Below are 13,353 nucleotides of genomic sequence, written 5' to 3'. Positions count from 1 at the left end.
GGGCGGCATCATGTTCCTAACAAAACATATTGCTGTTGCAAATTATTAGTATATAAATGTCATTTCCAGGAGACAGGGCCGTTTATTAAACACATTTCCCTATAATTTCCTCAGGGATACAAGCTGTGCCACAAAATGGGGAAAAATCTTCTCATGCGCTTGAAGTGCTGAGTTCACCAGAAGCAACAGCAGTTTCTTTGGAACGTAGAAGAAGCGGGTAATTATCATGTTTAGTGATAGCTTCCGTGGCTGCATGGACAAAGGAAACTCAAACTTCAGCATTTAGAAAAAAAAACTGTGAAATGTTAAAGCACTGCAGCGTTAACTCTTTAGCATAAATTGTGAGTCAAAGACTTCATCATATAAATGAATACACAGAGTGATCTTTAAATTACAAATTTGTGTTGGCCACCATACAACAGAATGTGCTCCTGTTGGGTTATTTATTGAAATATAAGACCCAGCTTTATGAAGCAAGTAGAAGCTCATTGCAGTTCTTCATCCAGCAGTTTTTCTATTCATTTTTCTCTCTCATTTTTTTTGCATTCATAGAAGAGAGAGACGTTGAGGCAGAGACAGACATGAAGCCACAGTGCAGTTGTGTGGTTTACTCTGGTATTCTGCTGACATGGGATCCATTAGGAGGGTTTGGGGGTTTAGAGGGGGGTGGTGGGGGTGGAGAATGCACAACGGGAGAGAGAAAAGAGGAAAGCGTGCATCGGCCTAAAAATCTAAGAAATCCAGCATAGTTGAAAGACTTTCGAGCAGGTTTGAAGCAGGAGAGAATTAAAAAAAAAAAGAGGATGGGAGGAGCAAAGCCTGGAGAGATGGTGAGATAGCTTAGAGGAAACAAAGGAGATGAGAGTAAGCAGAGATTGAAGCTGGAAGACAGGAAAACACAAGGGAGAGTGAAAGGAGATGAGGGTGTGCAGCACTGTACATGCAGGAAAAGAAATGAGAGATGAGAGGGGACTTGGTGGGGGGCTGATTCAGCTTACTTCGCACTGGTGGAGAATCAAAGCGGCGTGGTGGAGCCCATGCAAAAATGTAGACCCGTGGGTTTAGTGTTGCTGAAAAGATTTTCAGGTGTGCACTTGCCTCGCCCGAAATTGTCAATGACACACACCACTGACCTCATCCTGGCCTGCTAATTCGCTCCTATCCAGTTAGGTGAGTCACCTAATGTTGCAGAGGACTGACTCAGGATAGGTGCGTGTATTTCGACAGAGATTTTTCACGGAATACCTCACGCTAATGATAAGGCAGGGCGTCTGTATACACACTTAGTGATCTTTCCTGTGGTGCCCAAATGATACCCTCCATCCCTGTCATCACTGGAGCCTCGCACGCCAGCCAATGGGAGTGTCATGGGATTGCCAAGGAGATTGAAAACACCTGGAGGCTGGCATCATCCGACGGCGCATCAGTCTTATTTACATGGAATCAAACACGGACAGATGAATGTTTGTAGCCGCGGGCCTGCTGCAGTGTTTGTGATAGAGATTTTCAGAGCAACACCGAGCGGATGGGGGGAATAGGATGACAGGGTGCTGCGTTAGCTTCATTTTCCAATGAGCTTCATGTACTTACAGATGCTTCTCAGCGATGCACCTCTCACACTTTGCTCACTTTTCGAGGAATATATATACATGCAAATGTCAATTGTGCCTCTGACCACAGCATCAAACGGAATGAGTTATCAGAGACAAGACTGGGTGAAGCCTTCAATATCAATTTTTTTGTATAATCACGTTTTTTTTTTCCTCCCCTTCCTTTGCATATCATTTTGAGTCCTCTGCTTTTCCCTCCCCCATACCTATCCATGAACTCTCCTCGTCAGAAAGACAAATTACCCAGTGGGCTGCTCTTTTAGCTGTGCTTTCTGTACAATAATCAATTTGAGGACGAGAGAAAGAGAAGGCTAGAGGAACGTGAAATTATTCATCAGGGTCTTTCAGTAGCGGCGCTGTAGAGGTGCGGGGGATGGTAGGGGCTACCTCGTCCACCACGAGATAATTAGGGAGAAGGCCAAAAAGCTGAAATAAGGGGGAGACTGCAGGCCGGCAGCGAGAGAGAGAGAGAAAAAAAAGAGAGATGGCGAGCGGTAGATGTAGAGATGGGGGGATCATAGCTGCTCTGAGAGCAGTTTGTTGTTATATTTGGAAATCTTGAGATGGTGTTTAGTTTGTCGTCCCAGCAACAGACAGATACACAGGAGAGGATGAAGGACAGCCTGCCGGGGCTGGTGACGAGTGAAGAGGAAGTACGGAGAGGAGGGAGGAGGAAGAGCTTTGAGGGGAGCATGACTCGGGAGTCAGCTTCAGTTAAACTACTCAGGAGAAAAGAAGGATAGCGCGAGGAGGGGAAAAATGAGCCAGGCGGTCTCTCTCTCTCTCTCTCTCTCTCTTGGCGAGTGTTTACTCAGAGACCTCTTGTTTCCTACCAATTAAAGGGGCTGGGGGACTGCTTCAGCACGGTCCTCCTAATCTCCCTCCCTCCTCTGCTCGAGCTGTCTTCACTCTCTTCTCCTGAAATGTTTGCTCCGTCTGCAGTTTTTCAGCGTTTAAACACCTCACACATCGTTTAACATCATTTGAACCACTCGCACATTTGCAACTGTTTTTAACTCCTAGCGTTTCCATTCATGTGACACTCGGACTCATACATTTGACACTGACATTTTTTAAAGTGCACTCTAACTGTTTGCAGGTATCTGCAGAATAATCCGTAATATGTTTGTCTTGTATTAATTACTTGCATTATCTGCAGCAGCCTGCATTTTTTTCCTGCTCTTATCTGTACCCTTCTCTGCGCTGCTGCAATGACCCGATTTCCCCAGAGGGATCATTAAAGTTTCATCTTTCACCCCTTATTCATTTCTCTCTCCAGTCATTCCTCCCTGGTGCAGCTCGGTCCAAACCAAACAAGCTTGTCGTTATACTCAATTTCTCTTCCCGTTCCTGCTCTAAATCACCCGTCTTTAGCCACTCCGTGACTTGAAGGGGCTCTAAGTGCCAGAGACTACTGTTGGTAGGCAGTTTTGTGTCGTAATAGTATATGTGAATACATCACATATACATTACATTACATCACATATGGTCTTCTCAAAGGGTAATAAAAGATTGAGAAGTGAGAATTCAACTTGCTTGGAAGCAACGATTGTTTTACACCACCTGCTCGTAGTGCCTAGCACGTCTACTTCGCCCCTCCTGTGCACGTTGTTATCAGCATCAAACACCTGACTTGATGCACTAAATGGCAACATTTTTTTTTATATATCTCTGTGCTGAATCTCTTCACATATCCGTCAGTTGTGAGGAAATAATGTGTCAAATGCAGCCTCTACACGCGCCTTGGAGTCACGTGATTCTGCTATCTGTACCTGCACTGTCAGCATCTTTTCCCGTCACGCCAATGTAATTTTCCCCGGTTGAATAAAAGCATTGTTGTGTGTTGTGTATCTCACTGCAGAATATACGGCTGTCAATCATCATAATATGGCTTGGAATATAATGCCATAGTCTCAGATATTTGGGTGAAAACAGCCTGTGATTCTGTCTGGTATCTTTGTCTGATTCATTTTATTTTTTTTCTCTTCACACTGGAGAGTGTTATATACTTGCCCATAGCCCCTTTCTCTCCTGGGCCCTGAATTGTCTCTCAGATTGATGGGTAGGGTACCTCGGGGTACATTAGGATGCGTAACATGGCTGCAACTGTGAGTGTGTGTGTGTGTGTGCTGCGTGTGATTTGTACACGTGTGTGCGTGTTTGTTAATTCCTAACTTTGCCTGTTTTGGCATCCGCCTCGCCGTAAAGCGAAAACACTACATCGCAGCGACTGCAGAGTCGACCAGTCAGCGGTGCGTTCACTGTAGCTCTTTGTTTCTTTGTGTCTGCATCTCTTCTCCTACCCACGCTTGTACGTCTTTGTCTTGCTCACTTTTCTCTTTGTTGCAATGCATCGCCCTCCCCACCACCAGCTCTTCCTCATCCTCCTCCTCTCCATCGCCTGTCTTTGTGACCTGGGTGCACTCCTCCCTTGGAGTGTCTCTCCTGGGTTTTGCTCTTTATTATTTCTGTCTCTCCACACTCTGTCTTCTTTCACAAACAAAGGCCAGGTAGGAATTAGGGTATATACTCATTTAAACAAAGAATGGGCCTCTAAGCTTCACTAATGCTCTGTCTGCAGTGTGTAATTGCACATAACCTGAAGTTTGCCCCTCTTCGCTTTTTTGTGTACAGTTCATAGAAGGTGCTTATTTAGAACCCGACCTAGCCCGAGGAAATTTTCCAAGCATCACTGCTAAGGTCATACTGCTCAAACAAAGATTTCTATGGGCCAATATACTAGAATACATGTGTCTAAAGGTCTGACTGCTGCAAAATCTTTGTCACCAATCTCTCTCATTCAGACTGATTCATTGGCCTTATTAGTGGAAAAATCTAGAAATGTGTTCTTTGTCAGTGCAAAAAAAAAATAATTGACAGACTCTCTCTCTCTCACACACACACACTCGCATACAGGCTTCCCTCCGCTAACCATATTTTATCTACTCGTTAATGTTCCCAATTACTCTGTCAAACACTGCCAACGTTTTGCAGCGTGGCACGTTTATTGAAATGGTAATGCAACCATCTCAAAGTGAAAGTCTTTCATTCACTGGCTTCTAAGTGGATTTATTCATGACAATTTACTCTTCTCATGCAGGATTACACTAATGAGAGGGTTAAAGGGTGGTGTGTGTGTGGCTTTTCTCTGCTTTCATGCGAGGGACTCTTGCCCTGGAGAGAAAGGGCCCACGTTTCGACTGCTTCCAGCTCTCGCCATTATTGCAAAGAAGGGGACTTGATTTGGTTTTGTGCCACTCTCATGCTCATTGCTGTGCACTTCCTGCTGTCTAAAGGATTCAGGTGTCTGTTATTGCTTTCACAATTAGCAACCAGCCTGTTTTTTGTTTTTTTTTCATGAGATTTTATCTAATTTGAATCACAAACCAGTTTTGGTCTTGATTGTCTCTGTTGAGTCAGTGAATTGCTTCACACCTGGAACAGTAATAAAGCAACGCTTGTGTGCCACGGGACCAGATTGTGAGCCGTGCAGGAGGTCAGGTCCCCATGGACAGGTATTGTTAGCACAGATATCAGTACGTATGTAGGTCATTGTGCTTCGAGTTCAGCAATCCCCAGCTATTGCCTGTGCTCTATTGCCATTTTAACCTGCCACTGTCAACACCCTGTCATACACCTCTCTATGTCCCCTTGCTTGCCGCCCATTAGTGTCATCCGCCCAGCACAGTTGTTTGCTCTCTCGCCTCCTATTATCACTCACACAGAAGGAATTCCAGTTTTGTTTGGAATAATTAAAAGGCAGTTACTGCGTGACTGGAGATGGCGGTCAGGTCACACTTTTTCTGAAGCTTTCAGCAGGTGCTTAAAGTAAAGGACATGCTTAATGAGTTTAATTTCCAACGCACAGTTAACGTTGTTTACCTCAGGTGGTTGTATGAACTTATGACGATGGGCTGAAGAGCTCATGGTCTAAAAAAACAGGTGGCAATAGCAGTATAGGCATTTTATTTAGACTTCAGGTTCAGTCATCTCTGAAGCAGAGGTCAATGCTTGAATAAGAAAATGCAAAGGATGGCAAATTCATGCCTTCAGTAATCTTTATTATATAGCTATATAACACATTTCAGAGAAGTGTGTCCCTCCATGCATTGTGTGCCCAGAGGAAGGAGACACTTGCCCAAAAGCATTTGCACTGATTGGATTGGCCGAGCTGCCATCCTGAGTCTGATTTACTCTCTATTCATTTATTTTGCTTAACAGAAGCTTGATTTAATGAAATAACGAAGCCTCGGCAAAATTAATTAGAAAACGTACTTAAAAGCGATTACAAATGGATGATTTGAATGATTGTGTTTACGCAGTTGGTGCCAGAGGAAATCATATAACACAAATAATACTTAGAGCAACTGTTTTTAATTTATTTTCCCTTTTATTCCATTTAAGTGGAGGGCACCAGCTCTAACAAGTAGAACCCCTGTGGGTTGACTGCCACACTTCAATGACATACAGGTCAGTTGAAACTAAATATAGTAATTGCTCATGTAGCACAGAAGCCTGTCATTGTTGAAAGAATGTAAAGGAATAGATATAGCTGAGATACTATAGGCTATACTGTATCCACTGTATTACCTAGTCATCAAATAAGTGTAGCAACAAGTGTGTTATACACATACATTAGCAGACTTAGAGAAAACCCTACAGACACAGAGGTATTTGCTATGTTAATGTTAACTTTTGTACTCAGAGCTGATTGCTTTAAGACAATGCAAATTGGTTCATTATTATTTTTAATGAACTAATGAAAAAAGGAGATTTGGAATGGGTTTGCTGAAGTCATCTTTGGCGGAGTTTAATCGGGTGGTTGACATTTAGCTGTGGACAAGTCTTTTCAAATCTAAGCATAATCTGATCTCATCCCTGTGCTGTTTACTGTAGACAATGAATCATTATCCGCGACTCTGGGCTTCTGTACGCAAGGAGAACAATGGTGAATCATGGCGGTTAGACATTTGATACCACACGTTGAGCGTTGCGTTTGGTGCTTTTTGCTATTAGCCAACTTTAAAATTGTTTGATGTGCAGCAGGTGTGTCCAGTGTCGTGCAGTATGTGGTCTGATCTCCAGGGGCAGAGCGCCCTTGCTTTCCGCTGTCTGCTCCAGAGTAAATGAGCGTAAGTTATGTGTGGGAATGTTTTCAATAAAAACACTATGTATCCCATAAACAAAAGAACAAGTGTGTGCGTCTGTTTCTCCGGACATGTGTAGCAGCTTGTCGGCCAGCATTTCCTCTCAACTTCTCACAAAGCCTTAAATTGATAAAGTTCTCCGCAGCCCATAAAGATGTGTACAGCGCGGCACCGGCTCTTAAATCTTAAAGCCAAACACAATGCAGCGTCTGTGCGACTGTACTCACATGTGTCTCGCTTGATTCTCAAAGGCTTTAATATTCGACGCTGGTTTTGTTTCGTACTGTAGCAGCATGTGTTGGTGAGATGAATCATAACAAGGAAGCAAGGAGTTATAGAGAAGGGAGCTGAGGGGAAAATGTCTTTGCTGCTCGCTCTCTGAACCTGCACCACCCATGTTAAATGCAGTCATCACAGAACTCTGATCACCGTCCTGAGAATTGATGTCACTGTTTTGCTTTATTGACATGAGGCAGAAATCAAGACTTTTTAGGCAACAGCAAGAAGTGCGAGTCAACCTTTTGCACTTCCGTGTGATTGACAATTTTCCCTAACCTTATCAGAGCTGTTTCACCCGGCTCTTCTGCCACTTCACTAATTCTCCTAATCTGCTTCATGTCCGTCTGTCTCTCTGTATCTGCCCTCTCCTTATTCTCAGCAGCGCTTTTCCTTCTTCTCCTTTTTCCTGTCTTCCTTCTCACAGAGGGACAGGATGAGTGGAGGAGATTAAAATGGAGGTTACACAATCCTTTTAGCTGGTTTTAATGTCTGCCCCTCACGAGTGATGTGTTCTGCACGTACATCAACAGGATTAAAGTGTCAGAACATCCGAGAACTGATGAACCGGTGCATCCATCCTCGCACACACACTCACACGGCATCATGGTGCACCTAAAACCCCTGTCAGAATGCAGTGCCTCTTAATAGGTTGTGTGTATGCCCGTTGCACAGGTACCATCATTTCTGTCAGACTTTTTTCAGACTTTCTTATCTGTTGACATTGAGTTTTTCATACAAAGTGGATTCCAAAAAAGTTGGGACGCTGTGTGAAACATACAGTAAATAAATGTGATCATTTGCTAATCCTTTTTGACATTAACCCAATTGTAAACAGTACAAATACACTATATTTAATGTCTGACCTCATCAGCTTCATTGATTTTTGTAGATATCTGCTTATTCTGAATTTGATGCAGCAACATGTTTAAAACAAGTTGGGACAGGAGCAACAAAAGTTGTGGAACGCTCCAGAAACACCTGTTTGTTCATTCCACAGGTAAACAGGTTGATTGGTAACAGGTGATAGTATCATGATTGGGTATGAAAGCACCACTTTGTGAAACACATGATTGTATAATGGATGTTAATACATGGACTTATGAGCACTTCATGAAACCGCTGCTGGTAAACACAGTTTGTTTGCAGATGATTGCTTTCTGTTTTATTTATTATATATGTATTATATATATTCTATTTGTTTTACACAGCATCCCACCTGTTTGGAATCATAGTTGCAGGGCTGAACAGCATAACTGAGCAGACTTAGTGAAGAGGCTTGGTTGGAACTAAGACGCTGAAAACAAAACAACAAGGAAAAGAAAAGAAAAGAAGAAAGTATTAGATTGGCTGGGGTAAATTTGTGTGTTCTGTTTGTACTGTTAGCTTGTGCAGCAGGGTTATTTTATATCTAGCTGTGACAGAGACAGAAAGAGATCAAAATAATGATATTCAGAAAAAAATAAAACAAATAAATGTCTGCTACTAATCCAGACAGCACAGGTCAGCTTTAGGTTAGCATTCCTAACACATCTTACATAAAGATGTGCTTAGAGCTAATGCCATGGCCTGGCAGAGCTGCACACAGGGAAAACTCTTTGAGTCTAAAGGAGAGCAAGATAAAAGAAGGATTTAAACAGAAAAGTTAGCCTGACAAACATAACCGGCAGCTTTCTCCCGGTAAGCGAGCCTCTGTGTTGAGTTAATTGACTCACCAAACCTAAGATGGATTTATGGCCCTGCGTGCAAAAAGATGTGGTAGCCCTGGGACTCCTGTGAGGAATGATTTCTTTGCAGAAAATGAAATTCAAATAGGGGAGCTTGGGGAGGACAGGCAGGGAATTTTTGTTTCCTTCCTAAGCAGTGTGCGGCGTCTTCTGGATGTTAGTGTGTTATTCTACAAATCTCGTGTGGTGTAGTTATGAGACTGAGCTCATGCATGTATCCTAATTTGTATGTGGAAGACCTTTATTTTTTATTGGATTTGCTTGGTTGCCGTTCATATTATGTTATTGGCTTTGGTATGTGCTCGCAAAGGGGTGTTGGACCCACTGGACCTCCTGTGTGAGTGTGTGTGCATGTCTGCCTCTTTTTTTCGATATATCTGACCAGCTATACCGTGCACGAGCGGCACATATTGGTTTTTCTGTGGAGCAGCTGTTTCTCCTGCAGCTCTCCGTCTCTCCAGACTACAGCTCTGTGAGGGCAAGGAGGAGAAGAAGAGGTGGAAGAGGTGGTGGAGGAGGAGGAGAAGGGGGAAGACGGATAGAAGCAGAGAGGTAGGGGGTTGGGAGAGATCAGGAGATAGATTGTGGGAAAAGTCAAGGATTTCATATCTGCTGGGGTTGGATGATTGCTGTGTTTTTAAGGTTAGCTGTAGGTAGGTATATTTATATGTTTTCAAGCCAGTTCTCTGGGAAATTTTAGCCTGAGAAGGCTGGTTTGTATTTGAGCTGAAATGAATGTTTTTAAGCACTGGGAAACATTAAGACTTCAGGACAGTATAATAGATGCCAGTACTTATTTTTACTTATTACTACTTACTCATGGAATAATGTGTTTTAGTGCGGTCTCAGTCCGGAGTGCCACGCAACAGAGAAGGAACCATAATTCCAGCTTGTGCCTCTGTCTTTTTTTCTATTTTAGTATTTACACATCACTGACACAGTCTGATTGAATAGAAAGAAAAATAGTCGCACTCTACCTGCACTATGTAAGGAATAACAGAAGAAAAAAAGAGAAAATGAATCCTGTGCCTTTGCTTTACAAACTTGATTTTCTAGCGAGCATCCCATTGAACGTTGGATTTTTCTCCCCTCACTACTGAACCGCTTAGAGGAGGCCAGTGTGTATGAGATACTTGAATACATAACCGATGAAATCATGCATGTATTCATTAATAATGTATGGGGCTCTGATGGATTAAGACTATCATGGTATTCAGTGAATACTTTTGAATAATACTTAAATAGCATGTCCATTAAAGGACATTCAATCAGTGACATTGACTTTTAACTGTTTAAATCGTATGTTAAGTCAATACCAAACTAACATGTAGTTTTTCAAATGGAGGTTTTGGGTTCTATTTAACTGAACATTGAATACTTTGGTGGGCTTGGTGGCTGTTTTGGCTTTAAACTGTATCACTTTATCACTTTAAGGCTCTGGCAACCTGTGATAGGCATCTTTACTGGAATAAAAAGGAATAATTCAACAATTTGGGAATCCCTATCATCACCGTGAGGTTGCCAGGTAACCAGTGGGTACTGCAGAAAGCCACTGCTCCCAGCCAAGACATAGTCCAGCGCATACACCCCGCCTAAAACGATGTATAATTTTTAGAGATGAACAAAATAAAATATAGTGTATTAATTAGTGAGCCTTCGATGTGCTGGTAGATGGATTTTCTTTTGCCTTGAGGGTGGTATCAGGCTCCTCATCTAACTCTCGGCAAGAAAGCGAATAAACTTATTTCCCAAAATGTTGAACTGTTCGTTCATGCCTAAGTTCAACAAAACCTTGTGAAACCTTTTATGACGAAAGAGAAAACACTTTGGCGATTGAGGACTGTTCTGCTGATTCTGAATCTGCTATTGACAGTCAGGGTTAAGTGTCCCTCCATTTAATTTTCTCACAAAGAAAGCCATATTTATTATATGGTTGGCGACTAATTATGCAGATCGTGCTCAGACCTCGCTGACTGTACAAATGTGGTTTCATTCTTAATATTTAATTACTGGAGCCAGCAGTGCCATAGCATGTTTCCCTAGTTTTATTTGTGTTGTGCTTTTTTGTTATATGAAGGTTCTGATAAGAAAAATAATTAAAACATATAAAAATAGAAAACACATCAAACTAATGATGCGGAAATGTAAAAGTGTTTTACTCTCTTCTTCCTAAAATCCGTCAGCAGTCTCTAAATGGCCGTTTGGATTGGCTGATTGCTAATTGTATTCCTCCACTATACAGTAATATGAGTTGGAAGCAGAAGTATGCACAGCTGTCGTCAGCCCTGCTTTTGGCAAATCTTAGCTATAACTGATATTAAAGCGTCAGGGCCTTGCAGTAATGTTGACTTTGGGACATGCAAATGATTGCTGCACCAAAACAGTTGTACAGCTGGACGGGCAGTATGTAAAAGCACTTTGAATACGAAATGGAGGAAGAAGGGAGGGTTAGTTTTTGACTGTGGCGACAAAAGGTGTCTCCGGCTGTCTCATGCAGTGATGCAGCGTGATAAGGTTACTGTGGGTACCCCATCCCGCCCCTGTCTGTGGGGTTAGCTTGTGTTCCTATTTGGTACAGTGGTACAGAGGATTATTGGAGCTCGGCTGCAGCAGGCCTTTCAAGCTCTGGCTCAAGCTCCAGAGGACTAACAACAAGTCAGAAACTGTCAGATCCAGGGTAGTGAGGCCAAGGGCTGATGCTTTGAAGTGGGCTATGAGATTCTCATCTGGAGGGATCAGATGGAGGGAGAAAAGAAGACAGCGAGAGGTGCAAAGCTCCAGCTGAACAGGCAAGCCGAGTTGGATTCAGACGCCGTAGAGGTGGCTCTCAGTGTTAGAAGCCAGGGCCCACATGCTATGAATGGCTTCGGAAAACCTGTGAAATTCACACGTGTGCAACTTGTGAAATAAACAAGCATGATTGACAATTACGAGAGACGTGATGGCATGCAAAACCTTCAAACACTGATGCAAGAGAGGGAGTGAAAGAGAACAAGGGAAAACAAGATGAAAGTAAAGTAAAAGACGGAGTTGTTGAAGTTGACGGGGAGACACGGGAGAAATATTAATGATTCTGCAATCAAAGCGTGCTGAGACAAAAATGATGCCTGTGTTTTGATAGCGGAGGTAAGAAGAGGCTTTAATTTGTGTTGATTGTCCCTGAGATCAGGGCAGTCATTGCAGGTTGTTCGCATTTTATTAATCAGCCTGCAACGTTTTAAAATGTATGTATCCAGCAAATGGTGCCTGGTTTGCAATCGCCACAGCGATTTAGAGTTAGACGGTGCACATCAATCCGAGGGAGAAGCTTCAGCATGTGTTGATAAGTGCTAATAGATGACAAGAAAAAGCTGCTGAAGAGTGTCAACGCCAATCCTCCAATAGGTCTGGTTTTTACATGACATAATATTTACAGTTGTGTATGGTTGCACGGTTTTCACTTGGGCGTGCATGATTTCTTATTATAACTCAATAAGCAGATGCATTTTTCCCTCTGACAATATGAACAGTCACTTTTACAAGCACGTCCCAGATAATTTGTGTGCTTGCCCTGCAACAATAGCGTAACGTGCAAAAGCGTGCCAACTTTTCCTCGTTCACATGCACACTTACGAGAATGTTCTCCGCTTACCTTCGTAAGCTTCCTCTGCTTTTAACCCTCATCTCCCCTGACCTTATTTCTTACACTAACTCCACTGCTATCACTAAGAATAAATCTTTAACAAAGGGGCTTAAGGAAATAGTCTAGGCTTTCAGATCCTATGGAGACATTTGGGCCGCACAAGATAGTAAAAACAGATGTGTAACCTGATTGCTATTGGAATTAAAAGATAGTATCAGTCAATCAATCAACATGCGCATGCAGGCACACACTGTACGCGCAGCTCTGATGGTCTCGCTCTCTTCCTGTCTGCAGTAACTTCAACCATGTTTTTGTGTCCCACGAGGAATGCCTTTTATCATGTGACACGGCGGTGGTGTTGGTGGGGAGGGGGTCGTCAGACAGCTGTTTCCCATCAGCACTCAGTCAACTGCAGTCAGCCAGTCGCAGCCCCGCTCAGGGGATCACAGGGGCAGAGCAGCAGAGTGGAGCTCAAAGAGGCGCGGGGGCCAAAATACCTCCAATTAGAAGGTCATCCCAATTTGTTCTCCCATATCCACGGTGCTCATCAGGCGTCTCCGGCCCGCTTGTCCAGTGTTATGTGCAAATCTGAAGCCCGGCGGTGAACGAGTTGCCACCATCTGGGAGCGATTATGCCTTTTCCTCATTGTTTCCTGCCTTTTCACCCCAACCCAGCTCCGCTGAGTTCTGCTGTGCTGCTCTCTCCATGTTGGCTCAGCTCCCTTGGCTTGTTCAGGTTCTAAGCCCCCCCTGTAATTTAAGACTGGGAATGCTTAACGGCGGTCACTCATGCACAGGCGTCTACATTAGCACATGTTGTTCACCTCATCAGGAGCAGAGCTTTGCTCAGCTCTATGGAACAAAGGGTTGTTTTCATTCATGATGTACCCCTTTCTCTTTTACACGACCACACTTTTTTTGGACACATTTAGTGTTTCATCAGAAATGTGCTCCTCACCCTGCTGTTTCCT

This window comes from Chelmon rostratus, chromosome 14 (assembly GCF_017976325.1).
Source record: "Chelmon rostratus isolate fCheRos1 chromosome 14, fCheRos1.pri, whole genome shotgun sequence".
Taxonomy (NCBI): domain Eukaryota; kingdom Metazoa; phylum Chordata; class Actinopteri; order Chaetodontiformes; family Chaetodontidae; genus Chelmon; species Chelmon rostratus.
Note: the sequence above shows the minus strand (reverse complement) of the source record.